The sequence below is a fragment of the Lycium barbarum genome, chromosome 1 (assembly GCF_019175385.1).
Source record: "Lycium barbarum isolate Lr01 chromosome 1, ASM1917538v2, whole genome shotgun sequence".
Taxonomy (NCBI): domain Eukaryota; kingdom Viridiplantae; phylum Streptophyta; class Magnoliopsida; order Solanales; family Solanaceae; genus Lycium; species Lycium barbarum.
Genome location: NC_083337.1, coordinates 55,103,842 through 55,125,723, shown reverse-complemented (window position 1 = coordinate 55,125,723; position 21,882 = coordinate 55,103,842).

The following is a 21,882-nucleotide window of genomic DNA, read 5'->3' as shown; positions in this document are numbered from 1 at the left end:
GTCCGTCTTGAGTGCTTCCTTTAGTATTCTTTTCATTTCTCCAGTCTATGTCCATATTTTATTTTGTGCACGAGGAATCTCATGCTACTCCTGTATCCTTCAGAAGAACACTACTTCTACATAACCCCTTTCTCATTTCAAAGTATATTCTGTTCATTCCTATTTGTTCTTATCATAACAGTCATTTCAGGCATTCATTCTGTCCCGTTGCTCATCTTCCCTTAGTTCGGTCTTCCATAATTCTGTCGCTTATATTACTCATTTTCTCAGCTATACACGTCATAGCGCATCACTACACTGTAATCCCACTCGCTTTCTCCTTATCTCCTTCTTTCTATTAACTCCTTCTCTTCCTGTTCTCGCTTTCACTTTCGTTACCACTTGATCTCTATTCTGAACTTTCCCTATAGGAGTTTGTAAGTCCCCCTTTTTTTTGTTCTAAATTTGCTTTTCCGTTTTACACTGATCACATCATATCTTTTAGTTACTTCCTCGCTAGGCTTTACTCATCTCTATTACAATCCTTATGGTACTCACATTACATCCTGTTCGTAATCCATCCTATAACGTAACACCCCTTAACCTTATTCACGATTCATACTATGTTTTAATTACACTCTGTGGAGTAGGTGTACTTAACCCTTTACCCTTTCTGATCGATCTTACCCTTAGTATCTCACAAGCTTTCTTATCAATACCTTCATAATTTGTCATAACTCTTCCTCCTCCGTATTTTTATCTCAATCATATTACTACTCCTTTTAATTGTAAACTCGTCGTAATTTATCCCCACTTACTGGTTCACTCGATACCTCAATAAAATGTTTTGTTAAAAGTTTTCAACTTTTTCTAAATCATCCTTTAGTATCATGAGCCCTTCCGAATCATCCTAGCATTTCATCAATAACACGTGAAACACATGATCCATGACAGCTCACAAGTTTGAGTTTTCCTTCCATGAATTCCATCTCCAATTAGTTGATTAAAACTAATAAACTCAAAGAATACAAGAACACTCCCACTCCAAGATTACGTCACTATGAAGCATCCTCCGAAACCATACAAGAAGAACTAGAATTCGACAAGCACCATGAGACTTCCATCGCTTAACTCACATAGTTTACCCTCAGAAATGTTTGGGTCATGAACGAACTATTTAGTTCACAAACTACTTGTTGTATGCTTTATACTCTTCCAATAAAGTGAAACTTAATTGCTGGACGTTTTTGTTCTTCAACATGAGGTTTCTCTAAGGTAAAATGTGGCTGGAAAGTATTCTGGTCCGTTCAAATGAATTCCAAACTTTTGCTGCTCATATTTGCTTCTTCAAAATCAAATTTCCCAAATAAGAATGATGCCTCTTACGGATGACATGGAGGGTATCTCTTAAAGCTTTAATCCAACATAATAAATTTTCCCTTTCGGTATCGACTTTCAAGACATATTATGAACTTATATCTCATTCTCTTCTTTTTTCTATTTCTGGGAAAATTTGGGCAGAGTTCCCTCTGTACTTCTTACTATCCCAAAACCTGCACGCAGGAAATACCAACAATGCCTCACAGGGCCATCATATATACGCATATATCATATCGTATCATAGCCACACAGGGCTCCCCTTTCATTCTTCAACTTTACATGTCGATCATACCTAAATATTCTTACCTTATCCGACATGCCTCTTTCACACCGTTACTTACCTGTGTACTTTGTAACTTCCAATATCGTCAGTCACTTTCTTCTGTCGATGTCGTTCTTCAGCTGAAATCAAAGGTTAGTATAAGGAATTTCATTTCCTATGGCTGGGCTCTATCGCACGATCTAGGATAAGAAGGAATGATAACATCCTAAATGTCCTGTGGCTTCCTGTTTATAGATGTGGTCCACAACACACCGATAAACAAGACTCTACTAGACACGGTCTGTAGACACTCCGAGGATGAACTGCTTTGATACCACTTTTGTCACGACCCAACCCCGTCGGCCATGACTAGTGCCCAACCTAGACACCCGTATACGTACCTGTTAGATATAGTCACACAGAATCTAAGAACAATATGGAAACTTGTAAAGGAACTCCAAGGTTCATAACGTCGTCAAATATATGTCTAGATAAACTGTCTCCTAAGGAGTCACAACTGATCAAATCATAAAATGATCCGCAAACCGGCAAGGCTGCCACTACACATCAATATCATGTCATATGATAGCCGACAAGGCTGCATTAAAGACGGACATCATATCATAGCACATCGGATAGACACAGCTGAACAGAACTTATACACAACCCACATATATGTCTACAGACCTCTAAGAGTACTAACAGTGAAATATGACGGGACAGGGCCCCGTCGTACCACTGGATAAATATACATACATATATATATATATATATATATATATATATATATATATATATATATATATATATATATATATATATATATATATATCATAAGATCTGTACCAAAAGTCTAAACTCCGGAACAACGCAGCCCCCCGAAGAAAGATCTGTATCATAAGACCCTATGCTGAAGGGTCACCAAACTGACTATCTGTACCTGCGGGCATGAAACGCAGCCCCCCGAAGAAAGGGGGTCAGTACCGAATATGTACTGAGTATATAAAGCATGAAATACAGTAAAAAGGATCATTACTGAAATAAGGAGTACAGAAACAAGTACAATGTCCAGAATACCAAAACACTTGCCCTTTTGAAATATAAATTATGCATATCAATATCATATATCATACCCGGCCCATTATGGGACTCGGTGAACATAATCGCCACCCCGTCTTTGGCGCCATAACACAGCATAACTCAATAAACACATCATAATGCCATAACACAGCATAACTCCATAATCACAGCATAACGCCATAACACAACATAACTCCATAAACATAGCATAACGCCATAACACAGCATAACTCCATAAACATAGCATAATGCCATAACACAGCATAACTCCATAACACAGCATAACTCCAGTATATATATATATATATATATATATATATATATATATATATATATATATATCATATTCCGTCCCTTTAGTGGGGGACTCGGTGAACAATGCAGTGAGACTGCGCACGATAACATACCCGGCCCGAGACTCGGTGAAGGACATATTGAGGCATGAACGAGCAGAGTAGTGAGCAACCATATGCAATTTAAAACATTATCAAGACTCAAACAGAATATGAAGAAGGGATTTACACCTGAGTATCAACAGTGACAATCATATCAAATATCCCTCGAACGTCATCATATATAATATCAAGAGAGCCTTAGGAACCATAGACATATGTCAATATAGTATGAAACAGCTTATAGAAGTCAAGGACATCAGTTATTGCAGAGTTTCTAGGAATAGGAGCTTATATATCGACTATCATCCACGTATAGGAAACTGGAGAGGGAAGCTCAATCACTTAAGAGTTCTAACATCAAGAAGTGAATAAGAATCATGAATCACACTCAAGACTTATGAATAGGATTATCCCAAAGCTCATATCATTCATCACTTGAATCTAAGACATGCCAAAAGAAAGAAGGGACAACTTTACATACCTGTTAACGATTAATCGCAACCCGTTCTCTTCGTCGCCCCTTTAGCCTATTTAATATAAAAGTAACGCTATCGTTAGTAAACTATACTTCCTAGCTTATAAATCTGTGACCAATCGCTTATAGGATTCATTCTTTGATAAATACTCTCTAAATTAAAATTTTCATAAGTTAAGAACTTAACGGAAATCAGGCAGCATTTCCCCTATATATTCGCCTAACCCGAATTTCCAATTATTCTCCTGTTATCACAGAAATACCAACAATAGAGATATACAAAAAATTTACAATTCCAACAACCCAACAATCCCTTTTTCCAATACAACTCGCTACGTTTTAAGATTATACTCCAAACAAACCAACACACGCTTTGTATACGATACGTTATACACTTCGTTCTTCCAAATTTAGAATCCACAACCACAACATCACGCCCACAATACGAATAACAACATATGAACTTAAACCATACTTTTAATCCTTTCAACCCACAATTTCATGAAATTTCTTACTTCCAATTTCATCCAATCCAATTTTAATCCTTCTCTTACAATACCATTAATACAATTATACCACAAAATAAGAAAATCTTACCTAAATTTTCACGGAGGAATTTCTACACTTAATTGCCCAATTTCACAATTTCTTCTTCCTCAATTTAACATCCAATGTTGCTATCACCTCCTTGAACTTGTAATTCACCTAGGTACTTAATCAAAACATGCAACAAAAATATTTTTCCTCCATCCATGGCTTGCCGAGCAGCCATGGAAGTTGTTACAATTGTTTTTTCTAAGTTTCAACAAGGAAAGAATGAACTAGTTGTTGATTCTTTAATCAACACTCATATATATGATTCTCCCTAAAATGACACGTTGAGGCCACTAGTCTTGACCAATTGGTGCCACGTGGCAGCCCGTTATTATTATTTTTTTTTCGGTTGGGGCCCACTTTCAATAATTAAATAAATTTTAATTAATCAATAATCTAATCACAATTAATTAGTTCCTAATCTCCAATAATATTTCTATACTAAATAAAATTTATAAAAAAATTGTAATAATTAAAATTTAAAATTAAAGGTTCCTATTTTATGTCCGAAAATAATTCTGCCTTTAACTTGAGTCGATTTGCTTGCGAATAATTTGACGTATAAAAATACGGGGTATAACAGTATAGCTGCCCGCCTTAGCGGTGACTGCCCGGCCAACTAGGCGCGGTGTTATATCATCATCATACATGCTCATCATAATATGCTTATCGTAATATACTCATCATAATACATGCATAAGGCTTATGAACAACTTTACTTTATCGGGGTGACGTAAGGTCGTGATCCCCTGATTTCATTATGGAGCGATTATCGACATCCTGCCTCACCTTGAAGGAACTAACATATAAGGTGAGTGTGAGCAATAAATAACATCATGCCATTTTAGGATCATCATATCATATCTCTTATCTTATATTACAGTTCATAGATGTAGGCTTTTAGCTTTCCGGAATATAGGAACTCATGAAGAGGAGGAAAATTATGCTATGAGATTCATGCCATTAGAAAGAAGGGACTAGCCTCACATACCTTTGATGTTTAACTAAGCTATCGTTCTCTTGTTCTCCTTCGATATCGCGTTTCTACCTTCAATAGCGAATTCGCATTTACGTTAGTTAATTGACTATAAGAACGCGCTACTATTTCTAGGGAAAATTGGGCGGCACTTCCTTTGGCTATACTACCTTTCCCATATTCTATATCAACTACCAAACATTCATAATTCAATCCAACTATCATTCAATTATGGCACTATTCACATTTTATGACCCATTTACTACACTCTTCCATAATCCAAGTGTTTCAACGTTTTAATACTTCAACCATCATGAGAAGGTCATCAAACTTACCTTAGATGTTGTAGGAACGAGCCTTGAGTAGCAATACTCTTCTATACCAAAAACCCTATTTCACTTCCTTTGCAATTTCTTGGTGTAGATGAACTTTGATGTGATTCTTACACTTGATTTCATTGATTTGATGTTATTGACCTTGATTTTCCTTTGGTCCTCTTGAATTTTTGTGAATGAAGTGTTTAGAGTGTTCTAGAGAATTCTTGAGTCGTGTAGATGAGAAATGAATAAATGAGCTTAGGGTCCCTTTTAATAACTCAAAACCTGATTTTTAATGAACAGTAGTCGGGTGCACAGTGGTCGTAAACCCAGTTTACGGGCCGTATTCTAGTTTACGGTCAGTCCTTCACGACCGTATTTAAGCATATCAGTAGCAGAAAGGTTTGCTTGAGTCATGGTGGTTTACGGTCACAGTTTACAGGCCGTATTCGATTTACACCGTCTTCTGAGTCGTATTTAACCATTTCGTCATTTGGCAGAAAGTTGAAGTTTTTGGAATGTTGAAGGACGATGGCAGTTTACGGTCCGTAAACCACTTTACGGGTCATATTCTATTTCACGACCCACTGGGTCGAAGTGCAAATCTGTAACTTTCTCATTTCCAAATAAATAGGCATTCCCTACTTAGTAAAACATCGAACACTCACACACTTCGTTGCTCTACTCGTTGTACGTTCACAGAGAAATTTCCGAGGTGTAATATTCTTCCCCCCTTTTGGAACATTGGTCCTCGAATGTTAAGTCATCGGGGATTCTAGAAAAATTTCGCCAGAGTTTCCCCCGTAATTTGGCACTACCAACCTGTCACAACATCCCATAATATCATCGCCTCACAGAGCTACATCACCACATCGACATATCTATGGCCACACACGACCAAAAGCACAAAAATAAACATACATACCTTATAACGTTGGCGTTTCATCTTGAATCTCACCTGGGGGTCGAAATAAATGCCGATACTTAGACTTCATACTCTCTTCCCGCTTCCCAAGTCATTTCTTCCCAGTTATTGTCTCGCCACAAGACTTTAACTGAAACCACCTCTTTGTTTCGGAGTTTTCGCACTTGCCTGTCGAGGATAGCAATAGGCAGTTCTCCATAGGTTATCTTTTCTGTTACTTGCACATCATTTATCGGAACAATCTTTGTGGGATCTCCAATACACTTGCGGAGCATCGAAACGTGGAAAACTGGGTGGACTGATTCAAGCTCCGAAGGCAAATCCAATTCATAGGCTACATGACCCACCTTACGGATAATTTTATAAGGTCCAATGTATCTAGGACTTAGCTTCCCTTTCTTACTAAATCTCATCACCCCTTTCATTGGCGATACTTTCAAAAATACCCAATCACTAACTTGAAATTCCAAGTCTCGTCGGTGATTGTCCACATAAGACTTTTGGCGACTTTGGGCTGTTAACAATCAATCTCGGATCACCTTAACTTTTTCCACCGCTTGCTGAATCAATTCTGGGCCTACTAGCTGTACTTCTCCTATTTCAAACCATCCGATTGGGGATCTACATTTCCTCCCATATAAAGCTTCATATGGAGCCATTTGAATACTGGAATGATAACTATTGTTGTATGCGAATTCGATTAGCGGCAAATGATCGTCCCAACTACCACCGAAATCCAGCACACATGCTCGTAGCATATCTTCCAAGGTTTGAATAGTACTCTCGGCTTGTCCATCAGTCTGCGGATGAAATGCCGTGCTAAGCTTCACTTGAGTGCCTAGACCTTCTTGGAAGGACTTCCAAAACCTGGTTGTAAACTGTGCTCCTCTATCTGTGATAATGGATAATGGAATACCATGAAGTCTCACAATTTCTTTGAGATATAACCTTGCGTAATCTTCAGCTGAGTATGTAGTCTTAACTGGGAGAAAATGGGCTTATTCCGTCAACCTGTCCATGATCACCCATATAGAATCATATTTGCCGCGGGAACGAGGTAATCCCACAATAAAATCCATGTTAGGGATTTATATTGCTTGCAATAAGCCTCCTGGCTTCTGATGTTCAATCTTTACTTGTTGGCAATTTGGACACTGCGCTACAAATTCGGCTATGTCTCTCTTCATGCCATCCCACCAATACATCATCTTGACATCATGATACATTTTAGTTGCACTTGGATGAATAGAATACCGAGAACAATGTGCTTCTTCTAGAATTCATTGGCGCAACTCCGCTACATTCGGCATACACAGCCTGCCTTGGTATCTAAGAATTCTATCCGTAAAAACTTCAAATGGAGATTTTTCTTTTCCATGAGATGTGTCCTTGTAACGACACAATTGAGGATCTTCATATTGCCATTCTTTCACTTCTACATCCAAAGACAAAGTTGTGGGGTCATTTATGCCAATCCCTGCATTACCCGAATCAATCACACGCACTCCAAGATTAGTTAATTGGCCGAGCTCATGAACCATCTCTTTCTTTTCCGGAGGGACTTCACACAAACTGCCCATTGATCGGCAGCTAAGCGCATCGGCTACTACATTCGCTTTTCTGGGGTGATACAAAATGTTCACATCATAATCCTTCAATAATTCTAACCACCGCCTCGGCCACACGTTCAACTCCTTTTGCTTGAAAATGTACTGAAGGCTTTTGTGATCTGTATAGATATCAACATGCACACCATACAAATAATGCCTCCATATTTTTAAGGCATGAATAACCGCAGCCAATTCGAGATCATGAGCCGGATAATTCCTTTCATGTTTCCATAATTGTCTCGAAGAATATGCAATAACTTTACCATGCTGCATCAATACGCACCCTAATCCAACACCGGAAGCATCACAATACACCACATATCCATCTGACCCTTCTAGAAGTGTTAAGATCGGAGCTGAGGTCAACCTGTCTTTCAACTCTTGGAAGCTGCGTTCACAATCATCATTCCACTGAAATTTTGCTTACTTCTGGGTTAGCTTCGTCAATGGGGCTGAAATAGACGAGAATCCCTCTATGAACCTTCTATAATAACCTACCAACCCCAGAAAACTACGAACTTCTGTAGGCGTCGTAGGCCTAGGCCAAGTCTTCATAGCTTAAATTTTTTGAGTGTCGACTCGAATGCCATTATTTGAAATAACATGGCCCAAAAATGTCACAGAATTTAGCCAAAACTCGCACTTTGAAAATTTTGCATACAATTCTCGGGCTCGAAGAATGCCAAGAACAATTCGCAAATGATCTGCATGGTTCGATTCCGTGCGAGAATACACCAAATTATCATCAATAAATACTATCACAAATAAGTCCAAGAGAGGCTTGAATACGTTGTTCATCAAATTCATAAACACGGCCGGAGCATTAGTCAACCCAAACGACATAACTCGGAATTCATAGTGACCATATCTCATTCTGAAGGCCTTCTTGGGAATATCCACTTCTCTAACTCTCACCTGATGGTAACCCGATCTCAAATCTATTTTTGAAAACCATTTGGCACCCTGCAGCTGATCAAATAAATCATCAATCCTCTGAAGAGGATATTTGTTCTTTATCGTCACTTTATTCAATTGCCTGTAGTCGATACACATTCGTAGAGATCTGTCTTTATTTCTTACAAACAAGACCGGTGCTGTCACGACCCAGCTCCGTGGGCCGCGACTGAGGTCCTATTTGGACACCCCAAACAGACTTACATACTGACTCGTCATATTTTTATCTAACTCAGACTTTCATATTAATCATCTCAAAAAGATTGAAAGCAAATATCATCTTAAGCGGTCGCACGTGCAAAAATTATCATATCATAGTCAGAAGGGGTGGCGGAATACACATTGCCGAACAGATATACACATATACAAACATACGGGCCATTATGGCCGCAATAACAGACGGGACTGCATTAAGACGTAGATCATAGACAAATGAACACACACACAAGACCCACTACCCACATATATGACTACAGGCCTCTACAAATCGAAACAAAAGCATATGACGGGACAGGGCCCCACCGTACCCCAAATAATCCAAAGTACAAAAGCATATACATAACAAAGATATGTACCAATATAGGGGCACCGGATCAAAAGAAGCACTCTGTAATAGCAGAATGTCTGGCCTACACTTGGCAGATCACGAACCTCTGTACCTGCGGACATGAAACGCAGCCCCCGAAGAAAGGGGGTCAGTACGAAAGATGTACTGAGTATGTAAAGCATAAAGTGCAGAAATCCAAACCATAACTGAAGTGAAAGGTACTGAGAAAGAATACCGGATCAATATATCAAAACCTGTACTGAAGACATATGTACATAATGCAAACAGAAATCATGCATAAGGCTCAGGAACGTGGTCACCACTCCGACGCTGGTGCCACAACACAGCATACTCCAGAAGGTTTCAAATCTCCGTACAAACCCCGAACACAGCATATCATATCATCAAAACATATCATAAGCCATATCACAGCATAACTCCATAAACGGAACTCGGCCCTATGGCGGGGTCTCGGGAACCGTAACACATCATACTGCCCAATATGTCATAGTACGCACGATCACAAAACCGGCCCGGGAACCAGCGAACGATATCATAATAATAGGCACGAGCAGAGTAGTGCGGAAACCATATGCATATACACAATTAAATTCCAAGACTCGACAAATAAGTACGTATACATATATATATTGAGATCAGAAAGCTCAAAGTAAGTATCGAGTCTGTCGGAATTAGTATACAAGAGATATGAGCCTTTAAATTTACAAAACTTTCGAAAAATACTTCATAAGCCATTTTCTGAAAATTTAGTATCATTCACATTAAGGAGCTTTCAAATAACTTATGGAGCAAATAAAACGGAACCTTAAATTCATAGACAAAAGTCCTCTTTTTATATCATACCAAAATAGCTCAAGTAAGGCAAACGAAGTAAATCTCGGGACTAGCAGGCCCACCTCGGGTCAAGTCGAGGTGGCGGATGTAAATTACGAACATTAGACTCTATAGAGTCATCCAAGGAATTTTAAAGGAGATTCGGTCACGCTTATGAAATTTACGAATGTTTGATCACTTTTCCAACTAAACATAAGGATTATAATTCAATTACATTGAATGAATAGTACCTAAAATCTAGCTCGGGTTTCTAAGAACAGAATTATCCCCGAGGCTCAAATCTCAACCTAGTATAACTAGGACATGCCAAAAGAAGAAAAGGGATAGCTTTACATACCTTTTCCGCCTCCTATACGTGTCCAAAATCAAGTCTCAAGTTCGCCCAAATCTACAATTTGGTCACATTTACCAATTGTGAGTTATAGCTTCTAAGAATTCAACTTAAATTCATATTTGTCTACCGAAATTTATGCAGCATTTTCCCTATAAATTCAACATCCCCGAGACTTAGCTCGGCCATAATCTCAACAACAACAACCACAACAATAACAACCACAACAATAACAACAATCATCAAAATCACAACAAAACGCATTCTAACATAATTTTTCTTCCTTTCTACATAAGGCAACAATTTCCATTCCAACTTCACACCATCCAACTAATATCAACATTTTCCATATTCATTAACTACTCAAGATTACTCAAACATATTTCAATAGTATTTCAAACAATACTCAAGGATTCAATTAATCCCGCCAACTCCATATTCCATCTGAACTTCTACAAATACAACAGAACTACCAAATTGCATTGTTTTCTTCCAAATTCATCAACAATTACCAAAGTTCACATTTAGCATCTTACTTTCATAATTACATAAAAATTACGTAAAAATCACATAATCTCTCATAACAACCTACAACCAATTTCAACGCCAACCCAACCCGTTAAACTTTTATCTACGTCATCAATATCACAACGACAACTCTAACAAGCTAAATAAATTTTAATTCACCATCCTCTTACATTACTATGGCTCACGGCCACACTCCTCTTCACACACCCGCACGACCAAACACACACACATCACAATTCCATGGTTTTTCATGAAATTCTAACCAATATAACACATATGCTTCTTTCATAACAAAAGGGATAAAATTCTTACCTTTTTCTTCAATTTCCACTTTCCGCAAACGGAGTTTTCTCGCTTAACAAATTATACCACGTCGGAGAGCGTCTTGAACTTATTAAGAATTCAAGAAGGATGAGATTTTTGAATCAAAGTTGAAGGCTAGGATTTTTTTTTTCTTTTCTTGTGTTCGGCCGAAGGGGCCTTATGGAGAGGCTCCCAATTTTTGTTTTCTTGAACCTTCTACTAGAAGATAACTAATGGTCCCTTTATATTTTTTTAGCACATGATTTTGACTAAATTCATGGGCTTTGACCCTTCCTTTTGGGCCATAGCCGGCCAAGCCCCTCAATTGGGCTTCTAATTTGTGACTTTTTTTTTCCTAGCCCAATTACTTGATTCAATAATTTGTAATTTACGAAACTCATTTTCTAAAGTTCCAATTTTGCCCTTGGCCTTCCTCCGTACTTCCGCAAAAATATTCATTCAAGAACAACTCATATGTTAAATAAAATCAATTATGACCTTATTTCTTACAAGTCAAAATTATTTCAAAATTTTCCGAATGCACAAAACACGGTATAGAACATTCTCCCCCCCCCCCCTTTAGAACATTCGTCCTCGAATGTTAAATTAGTCTTATAGGGTCCCACAAGCATTTCGGGGGAGTTTCTTTTTTATGAGTAGCATATGTCAATTACTTACCAATCAATGTAACAAATTTAGAAATTTAGATTACCTGTAAGTGTAAAGAACAAGTGAGGGTACTTCTTCTTCATTTCATCCTCCGCCTCCCAGGTCATTCCTTCTTTATTATTGTTTCACCATAAGACCTTAACAGAGGGTATATCTTTTGTCCGCAGCTGTCACACCCTAACCTTATTAGGGTGTGATGGGCACTCGACCCCACATATAGAGCCAAGAGAACCCGCAGACCCTGATTACACACCTAATGTTTTTTTTAATTCTGAAAGTCAATTACAAATAAAATACATGTTGAGCTTTCAAAATTTTCTGCTTACTATTTCCAGAATTTAACAAATCTGTAATTATATAAAATTTACTACATAACACAAAATGACATATCGGCTGATGGAGCCGCTTACAGACTGACTATCATTACCCACGACGCTGTCTGCAAAGTCTCTAATACTGATCAGACATCACAGCATACATACTCTGATTCGGAAACACTCCTGGAGGAAATGGAGCCCGCCAATCCACTGGATCATCTTCAGCTAATCTCGTCTATCCACTTGTGGGTACCTGCGCGGCATGAAACGCAGCCCCCGAAGAAGAGGGGGTCAGTACGGAATATGTACTGAGTATGTAAGGCATGAGTACAGAAAATGAAACCATGACTGAGACAGATAGAACAACATACAAATAGCCTATCCAGAATACCAAACACTTATTATTTTTTTTTCTTTACCAGACACGAATCATACTTACTCATCTCGTATGCCAGACGGATTACAGAACGTACAAATTACTCAAATGATGTCATATAGCAAACGGGATATAGAATATACGGAAGGTCAGAATGCTTACTCTCCAACACAAGTCATGCATATCGGAATCGGATATCATATCACATACGCGGTAACCCCGGGGACATATACCACGCCGGGACAAATACCATATCATACATACGGTAACCTCGGGGACAAATATCACGCCGAGGGACCGGTCACATCCTATCATATACATGATAACCTTGGGGGCAGATAACACGCCGAGGAACCGGTGAACAATGCCAAGGGATGCGCACGATAACGTAGGAACGTGGTCGCCACTCCTACCTTTGGCGCCACAACACATCATATTTCAGAAAATTTGCTCTGACCTCCATCACACATCATAACATAACCACGGTACCCGGGGGCGGACAGATAACACGGCACCCCGAGTCCGGACACATCATACTTCATAATATATCCTCGGTAACCGGGGACGGACATATAACACAGTACCCCGGAACCGGACACATCATACTTCGGAATTCATATATGGAACCCGACCCTGAACAGAGGACTCGGCGAACCATCCGCACGATATATATATACCGACCCGGGATCCGGTGAAAGGGATCATAGCACATACACGAGCAGAGTAGTGAGCAACTAAATGCACATAAATCGAGACTCGATAGAATGATCGAACGTGCCATCAGAATAATCATAGGAGGTTACCCATATCAGAATGATTATATTAAAATACTTATGTCGGGGTACTCATATCAGAATACTTATATCAGAATGCTTAGGTCAGAATACTTATATCAAAATACTTATATCATAGTAGTTATAACAGAATACGTATGTCAGGATTCTCATATCCAAAATATTTATATCCGAATACTTCTTTCAAAATGTTTACGTCAAATTTCTTGTATCGGAGTACTTACGTCAAAATACTTTTGTCAAAATATCCATATCCAAAATACTTGTATCCAAATGCCTATATAGGAATACTCATATCAGAATTTCCAGATACTTATATCAGAGAGTACATACAGTTCATAACAAATCCAGAACAATAGCCCAAGTTTCTCTTAATTACTATGCGGAAATGAGTCCAATAGAGCAATACAAATGGGGTTCGGGAATTATGGGCCCACCTCGGATTAAGTCGAGGTGGCGTGTATGAACTATGAACATTTAGCCTTATAGAGTCATCCATGAAGGTTTCAGGGCAATCCGGTTTCATTTGTAGAAGTTACGGACGTTCAAACTATGTTTCCATCAAAGCATAAGGTTCTTAGTTCAATTTCACTGAATGAATAGGGGTCCAAATCAAGCTCGGATTTCTAGGAATAGAGTTTCCCTCGAGGCTCGTATCATAGCCTATTACAACTAGGACATGCCAAAAGAAAGGAAGGGTAAGCCTTACATACCTGTGCCGCGACCAACTGGCTACGCTCATTTGTGCAACTTGTTAGTCTTCATTCAAAAGAACTCATCCATTCGCTAGATTCATTATCACATACTTGCCTTAACCTTTCAAACGCATTCACTTATATTCTGCCGGAATTTCGGCAGTACCTCCCCTGTAAATATACCAGCCCCGAGAATACGGCTCGGCTCCAAATCAACAACAACAATACCAACAACCATAACAATAGTCGTTAGGAATCAATTTGAACGCATTCTAACATTGATGACTCCTACGCAATTCAACAACATAACCTCATATTCAATTCAACTACTTACATTCAAACCAACATCAACGTTCATACATTCAATTACTGATCTGAAACCATTCAAAACAATATTCAAAACCCTTTAAACAATTCACACAATATTTCAAACGACCCAACCAACACGCCAACTTACCTGAATTCATCCCCAAACCCGTGAACAACATCACCAACACATTCCTCTTTCCCAAATTCATAATTTACATCAACGAACCACACCTTAACAATGTCATTTCCATAAATATAAAAATTACATAAGAATCACATTAAGGCGTCAAACGTCCCATATCACTTACAACTTCATCTTAAATCATTAAATTCTCATTTCCGTCATAGAATCCATAACGACGACAACTAAAATACTAACTAGAATTTGTTCACTCATAACCACATCAAGAGGCCATATTCAGCCACCACACCCACATACAAACTTCATGATTTTCATTCCTTTCAACACACTACAACAACCAATCATGCTAAATAGAGCTAGTTCATCACTCCTACACACATACACCTACACGGCCACATCAACATACACACTTCCAGGAATTGTTATTCATTTCTACATACTCCAACATGTACAAGACACCCATAACATATAAGAAATAAGATTAAACTTTTACCTTGCTTCCTTACTTCACAACTTGCCTAAAGTTGGCCACGGATGAAAACGGACAATCTAACTCTTCCAATAACACTTCCACGTTAATGAGCACCCTTCAATTGGTAGGAAACCTAGAAAGAAAATATTTTTCTTGATCCATTGTTATGGCCCCATATTTTGGGACCATGGCCGAATAGGCGTTAGCTCTCTTCTCCTTCTTTTTTTTTTGTTCTTCCACTAGAAGATAACTCATATATATATGTACATGTATGTCCAAGCATGTGAGGGGCACATGCCCCTCTCTAGACTTTTCTTCGTTTTATTTTTCTAGACTTTTCTCAAATTTTCCAAAGATGATTTAGTCCCTCTCTTTTTTTTTTCGGCCATGTGGCCATTTTTATGGAATTTTCAAGACTCATGTAAAATTCCCATTTTACCCCTAGCCTTTCCACAAAATTACCATGACGCCCTTTTGAAATTTTCCTTTTTCCCTTAGTCTTTCTCAATATTTCCATACTACCAATGTCCATAAATAATATTCACAACAACTTGTACACTAAAATAAATTTTGAAAATTGTCTTGCCGTCAACGTACCACATCTACCCCGAAATTTCCGAACGTATAAAATACGGGCTATAACATCCTCCCCCCCCCCCCCTTTAGAACATTCGTCCTCGAATGTTCAACTGACCTTACAGGGGCTTATAACACTTCGGGAGGGGGTTCCTTTATGGTTGCCCTTTCTTTCCATGCCCATTCCGTATAGTCGAGTCTATTCATCCTCATATGGGTCCTTATTCTGTCTCATGGGTTTCCTAAGTGCTGGGCCAATATTTTTATCCTTTTCTTCCTCCGATCATCTCTTTTCTGTTATTATTCCATAACCATATCTTAACAAAAGCCTCACCTTTAGATCTCTACCACAACTCTTCTTTAATCTTTCCTCTCGTATCTCTGGATGCAGGCGTACTTGTCTTTGACCTTATGTGTTGGTGCTCATTTCTTTCCTCGTTATTCCCTTTAGGCCTAATATGGCCTCCCCCCCTTTAAGGGGGTTCCTTATACGTCACGACCTTAAAGTACTCTTATCTTTAATTATTCTTCATCCCTCGTCACTCTTTCCAACTCTATGCATAACGTATCGAAACTTCTCAGCTCAAATTGTTTCCCTTTTTCTCCTTGCTCATATCATCGTTTTGTCCATCTTTTTCATTGCCTTCCCTCTCGGCTCATTGTAATTAATCCTTGAATCTTACATATTCCTCTTTCGTTCCATATTACCGTACTCCATCCTTGCCCCATGTCTGCATTTACACCTTTATCTGATAATCTCGTATCTCGCCGGAAATTTCCTCTTAGGGGTTTCATCCTCCAAGGTTTTCCTCGTTTACTCACCGATATATGAATTTCCTTACTCCTCATTTACTTACCTACTTCTTTTTCTAACACCATACCGTCGAGACTTTTCTGTCCTTAACCTACAGTGGAAATAGCGTCCTATCTCGTAATACTAACACCATTCGTTTTCTCACTACTATTCAGGCTTCGGTGTCCCTTTACCCGATTGAGGCCTCCTTTACCGTAGCATAGGTTGTTAGGACACACGTGTCTACTGATACCATCACATATGGGATAACGTGTGCACCCACATCTATATATATAATTATTATCAACTAACCCACAAAATACTTCCAAACTTTATTCAAGCCTATCCTAGTTCCCGAGCTGTGACATACTCTTTTGCCTCTTCACCGAGCTAGTCTACCTCGTTTTATGGATGCCTCGATATTAGTCCGTTCGAACTTCTTACTCACCGCTTTTACATAGTAACCTGCAGCAAAACTAATTGTCAACTTTCTGAATCCTCCATCTAACCTTGTTTTTCTTATACCATCCTCCTGTACACTGCAAATATCAATAACACCTTATAGAACATACAGCTACACCACATTCCGGCCATCCGGGGCTGCCAATTCTTGGGAACAGATCAAATACACCAGTACTTACCCATCTTCCTCCATCGTATGTGAGACTTTGGTTATAAGGAATCTTACCCCCTATGACTTGGCTCTATGGCACGATCTGAGACAGAAAGAAGGTCAACAATCCCTAGATGCCCCGTAGCCTCTTGTTTATAGATGTGGCGCGCTACACACCATAAATAGGACTCTACCAGACACGACTTTGCAGACAACGCCTAGGACAGACCTGCTCTGATACCACTTTGTCACACCCTAACCTTATTAGGGTGTGATGGGCACTCGACCCCACATACAGAGCCGAGCGAACCCGCAGACCATGATTACACACCTAATGTTTTTTTTTAATTCTGAAAGTCAATAACAAAAAAAAATACATGTTGAGCTTTCAAAATTTTCTGCTTACTATTTCCAGAATTTAACAAATCTATAATTATATAAAATTTACTACATAACACAAAATGACATATCGGCTGATGGAGCCGCTTACAGACTGACTATCATTACTCACGACGCTGTCTGCAAAGTCTCTAATACTGATCAGACATCACAGCATAAATACTCTGATTTGGCAGCACTCCTGGAGGAAATGGAGCCCGCCAATCCACTGGATCATCTTGAGCTAATCTCGTCTATCCACATGTGGGTACCTGCGCGGCATGAAACGCAGCCCCCGAAGAAGAGGGGGTCAGTACGGAATATGTACTGAGTATGTAAGGCATGAGTACAGAAAACGAAACCATGACTGAGACAGATAGAACAACATACAAATAGCCTATCCAGAATACCAAACACTTATTATTTTTTTTTCTTTTCCAGACACGAATCATACTTACTCATCTCGTATGCCAGACGGATTACAGAACGTACAAATTACTCAAATGATGTCATATAGCAAACGGGATACAGAATATACGGAAGGTCAGAATGCTTACTCACCAACACAAGTCATGCATATCGAAATCGGATATCATATCACATACGCGGTAACCCCGGGGACAAATACCATATCATACATACGGTAACCTCGGGGACAAATATCACGCCGAGGGACCGGTCACATCCTATCAGATACATGATAACCTTGGGCACAGATAACACGCCGAGGAACCGGTGAACAATGCCAAGGGATGCGCACGATAACGTAGGAACGTGGTCGCCACTCCTACCTTTGGCGCCACAACACACCATATTTCAGAAAATTTGCTCCGACCTCCGTCACACATCATAACATAACCACGGTACCCGGGGGCGGACAGATAACACGGCACCCCGAGTCCGGACACATCATACTTCATAATATATCCTCGGTAACCGGGGACGGACATATAACACAGTACCCCGGAATCGGACACATCATACTTCGGAATTCATATATGGAACCCGGCCCTGAACAGAGGACTCGGCGAACCATCCGCACGATATATATATACCGACCCGGGACCCGGTGAAAGGGATCATAGCACATACACGAGCAGAGTAGTGAGCAACTAAATGCACATAAATCGAGACTCGATAGAATGATCGAACGTGCCATCAGAATAATCATAGCAGGTTACCCATATCAGAATGCTTATATTAAAATACTTATGTCGGGGTACTCATATCAGAATACTTATGTCAGAATGCTTAGGTCAGAATACTTATATCAAAATACTTATATCAGAGTAGTTATAACAGAATACGTATGTCAGGATTCTCATATCCAAAATATTTATATCCGAATGCTTCTATCAAAATGTTTACGTCAAATTTCTTGTATCGGAGTACTTACGTCAAAATACTTTTGTCAAAATATCCATATCCAAAATACTTGTATCCAAATGCCTATATAGGAATACTCATATCAGAATTTCCAGATACTTATATCAGAGAGTACATACAGTTCATAACAAATCCAGAACAATAGCCCAAGTTTCTCTTAATTACTATGCGGAAATGAGTCCAATAGAGCAATACAAATGGGGTTCGGGAATTATGGGCCCACCTCGGATTAAGTCGAGGTGGCGTGTATAAACTATGAACATTTAGTCTTATAGAGTCATCCATGAAGGTTTCAGGGCAATCCGGTTTCATTTGTAGAAGTTACGGACGTTCAAACTATGTTTCCATCAAAGCATAAGGTTCTTAGTTCAATTTCACTGAATGAATAGGGGTCCAAATCAAGCTCGGATTTCTAGGAATAGAGTTTCCCTCGAGGCTCGTATCATAGCCTATTACAACTAGGACATGCCAAAAGAAAGGAAGGGTAAGCCTTACATACCTGTGCCGCGACCAACTGGCTACGCTCATTTGTGCAACTTGTTAGTCTTCATTCAAAAGAACTCATCCATTCGCTAGATTCATTATCACATACTTGCCTTAACCTTTCAAACGCATTCACTTTTATTCTGCCGGAATTTCGGCAGCACCTCCCCTGTAAATATACCAGCCCCGAGAATACGGCTCGGCTCCAAATCAACAACAACAATACCAACAACCATAACAATAGTCGTTAGGAATCAATTTGAACGCATTCTAACATTGATGACTCCTACGCAATTCAACAACATAACCTCATATTCAATTCAACTACTTACATTCAAACCAACATCAACGTTCATACATTCAATTACTGATCCGAAACCATTCAAAAAAATATTCAAAACCCTTTAAACAATTCACACAATATTTCAAACGACCCAACCAACACGCCAACTTACCTGAATTCATCCCCAAACCCGTGAACAACATCACCAACACATTCCTCTTTCCCAAATGCATAATTTACATCAACGAGCCACACCTTAACAATGTCATTTCCATAAATATAAAAATTACATAAGAATCACATTAAGGCGTCAAACGTCCCATATCACTTACAACTTCATCTTAAATCATTAAATTCTCATTTCCGTCATAGAATCCATAACGACGACAACTAAAATACTAACTAGAATTTGTTCACTCATAACCACATCAAGAGGCCATATTCAGCCACCACACCCACATACAAACTTCATGATTTTCATTCCTTTCAACACACTACAACAACCAAGCATGCTAAATAGAGCTAGTTCATCACTCCTACACACATACACCTACACGGCCACATCAACATACACACTTCCAGGAATTGTTATTCATTTCTACATACTCCAACATGTACAAGACACCCATAACATATAAGAAATAAGATTAAACTTTTACCTTGCTTCCTTACTTCACAACTTGCCTAAAGTTGGCCACGGATGAAAACGGACAATCTAACGCTTCCAATAACACTTCCACGTTAATGAGCACCCTTCAATTGGTAGGAAACCTAGAAAGAAAATATTTTTCTTGATCCATTGTTATGGCCCCATATTTTGGGACCATGGCCGAATAGGCGTTAGCTCTCTTCTCCTTCTTTTTTTTTTGTTCTTCCACTAGAAGATAACTCATATATATATGTACATGTATGTCCAAGCATGTGAGGGGCACATGCCCCTCTCTAGACTTTTCTTCGTTTTATTTTTCTAGACTTTTCTCAAATTTTCCAAAGATGATTTAGTCCCTCTTTTTTTTTTTTCGGCCATGTGGCCATTTTTATGGAATTTTCAAGACTCATGTAAAATTCCCATTTTACCCCTAGCCTTTCCACAAAATTACCATGACGCCCTTTTGAAATTTTCCTTTTTGCCCTTAGTCTTTCTCAATATTTCCATACTACCAATGTCCATAAATAATATTCACAACAACTTGTACACTAAAATAAATTTTGAAAATTGTCTTGCCGTCAACGTACCACATCTACCCCGAAATTTCCGAACGTATAAAATACGGGCTATAACATCCTCCCCCCCCCCCCCCTTTAGAACATTCGTCCTCGAATATTCAACTGACCTTACAGGGGCTTATAACACTTCGGGAGGGGGTTCCTTTATGGTTGCCCTTTCTTTCCATGCCCATTCCGTATAGTCGAGTCTATTCATCCTCATATGGGTCCTTATTCTGTCTCATGGGTTTCCTAAGTGCTGGGCCAATATTTTTATCCTTTTCTTCCTCCGATCATCTCTTTTCTGTTATTATTCCATAACCATATCTTAACAAAAGCCTCACCTTTAGATCTCTACCACAACTCTTCTTTAATCTTTCCTCTCGTATCTCTAGATGCAGGCGTACTTGTCTTTGACCTTATGTGTTGGTGCTCATTTCTTTCCTCGTTATTCCCTTTAGGCCTAATATGGCCTCCCCCCCTTTAAGGGGGTTCCTTATACGTCACGACCTTAAAGTACTCTTATCTTTAATTATTCTTCATCCCTCGTCACTCTTTCCAACTCTATGCATAACGTATCGAAACTTCTCAGCTCAAATTGTTTCCCTTTTTCTCCTTGCTCATATCATCGTTTTGTCCATCTTTTTCATTGCCTTCCCTCTCGGCTCATTGTAATTAATCCTTGAATCTTACATATTCCTCTTTCGTTCCATATTACCGTACTCCATCCTTGCCCCATGTCTGCATTTACACCTTTATCTGATAATCTCGTATCTCGCCGGAAATTTCCTCTTAGGGGTTTCATCCTCCAAGGTTTTCCTCGTTTACTCACCGATATATGAATTTCCTTACTCCTCATTTACTTACCTACTTCTTTTT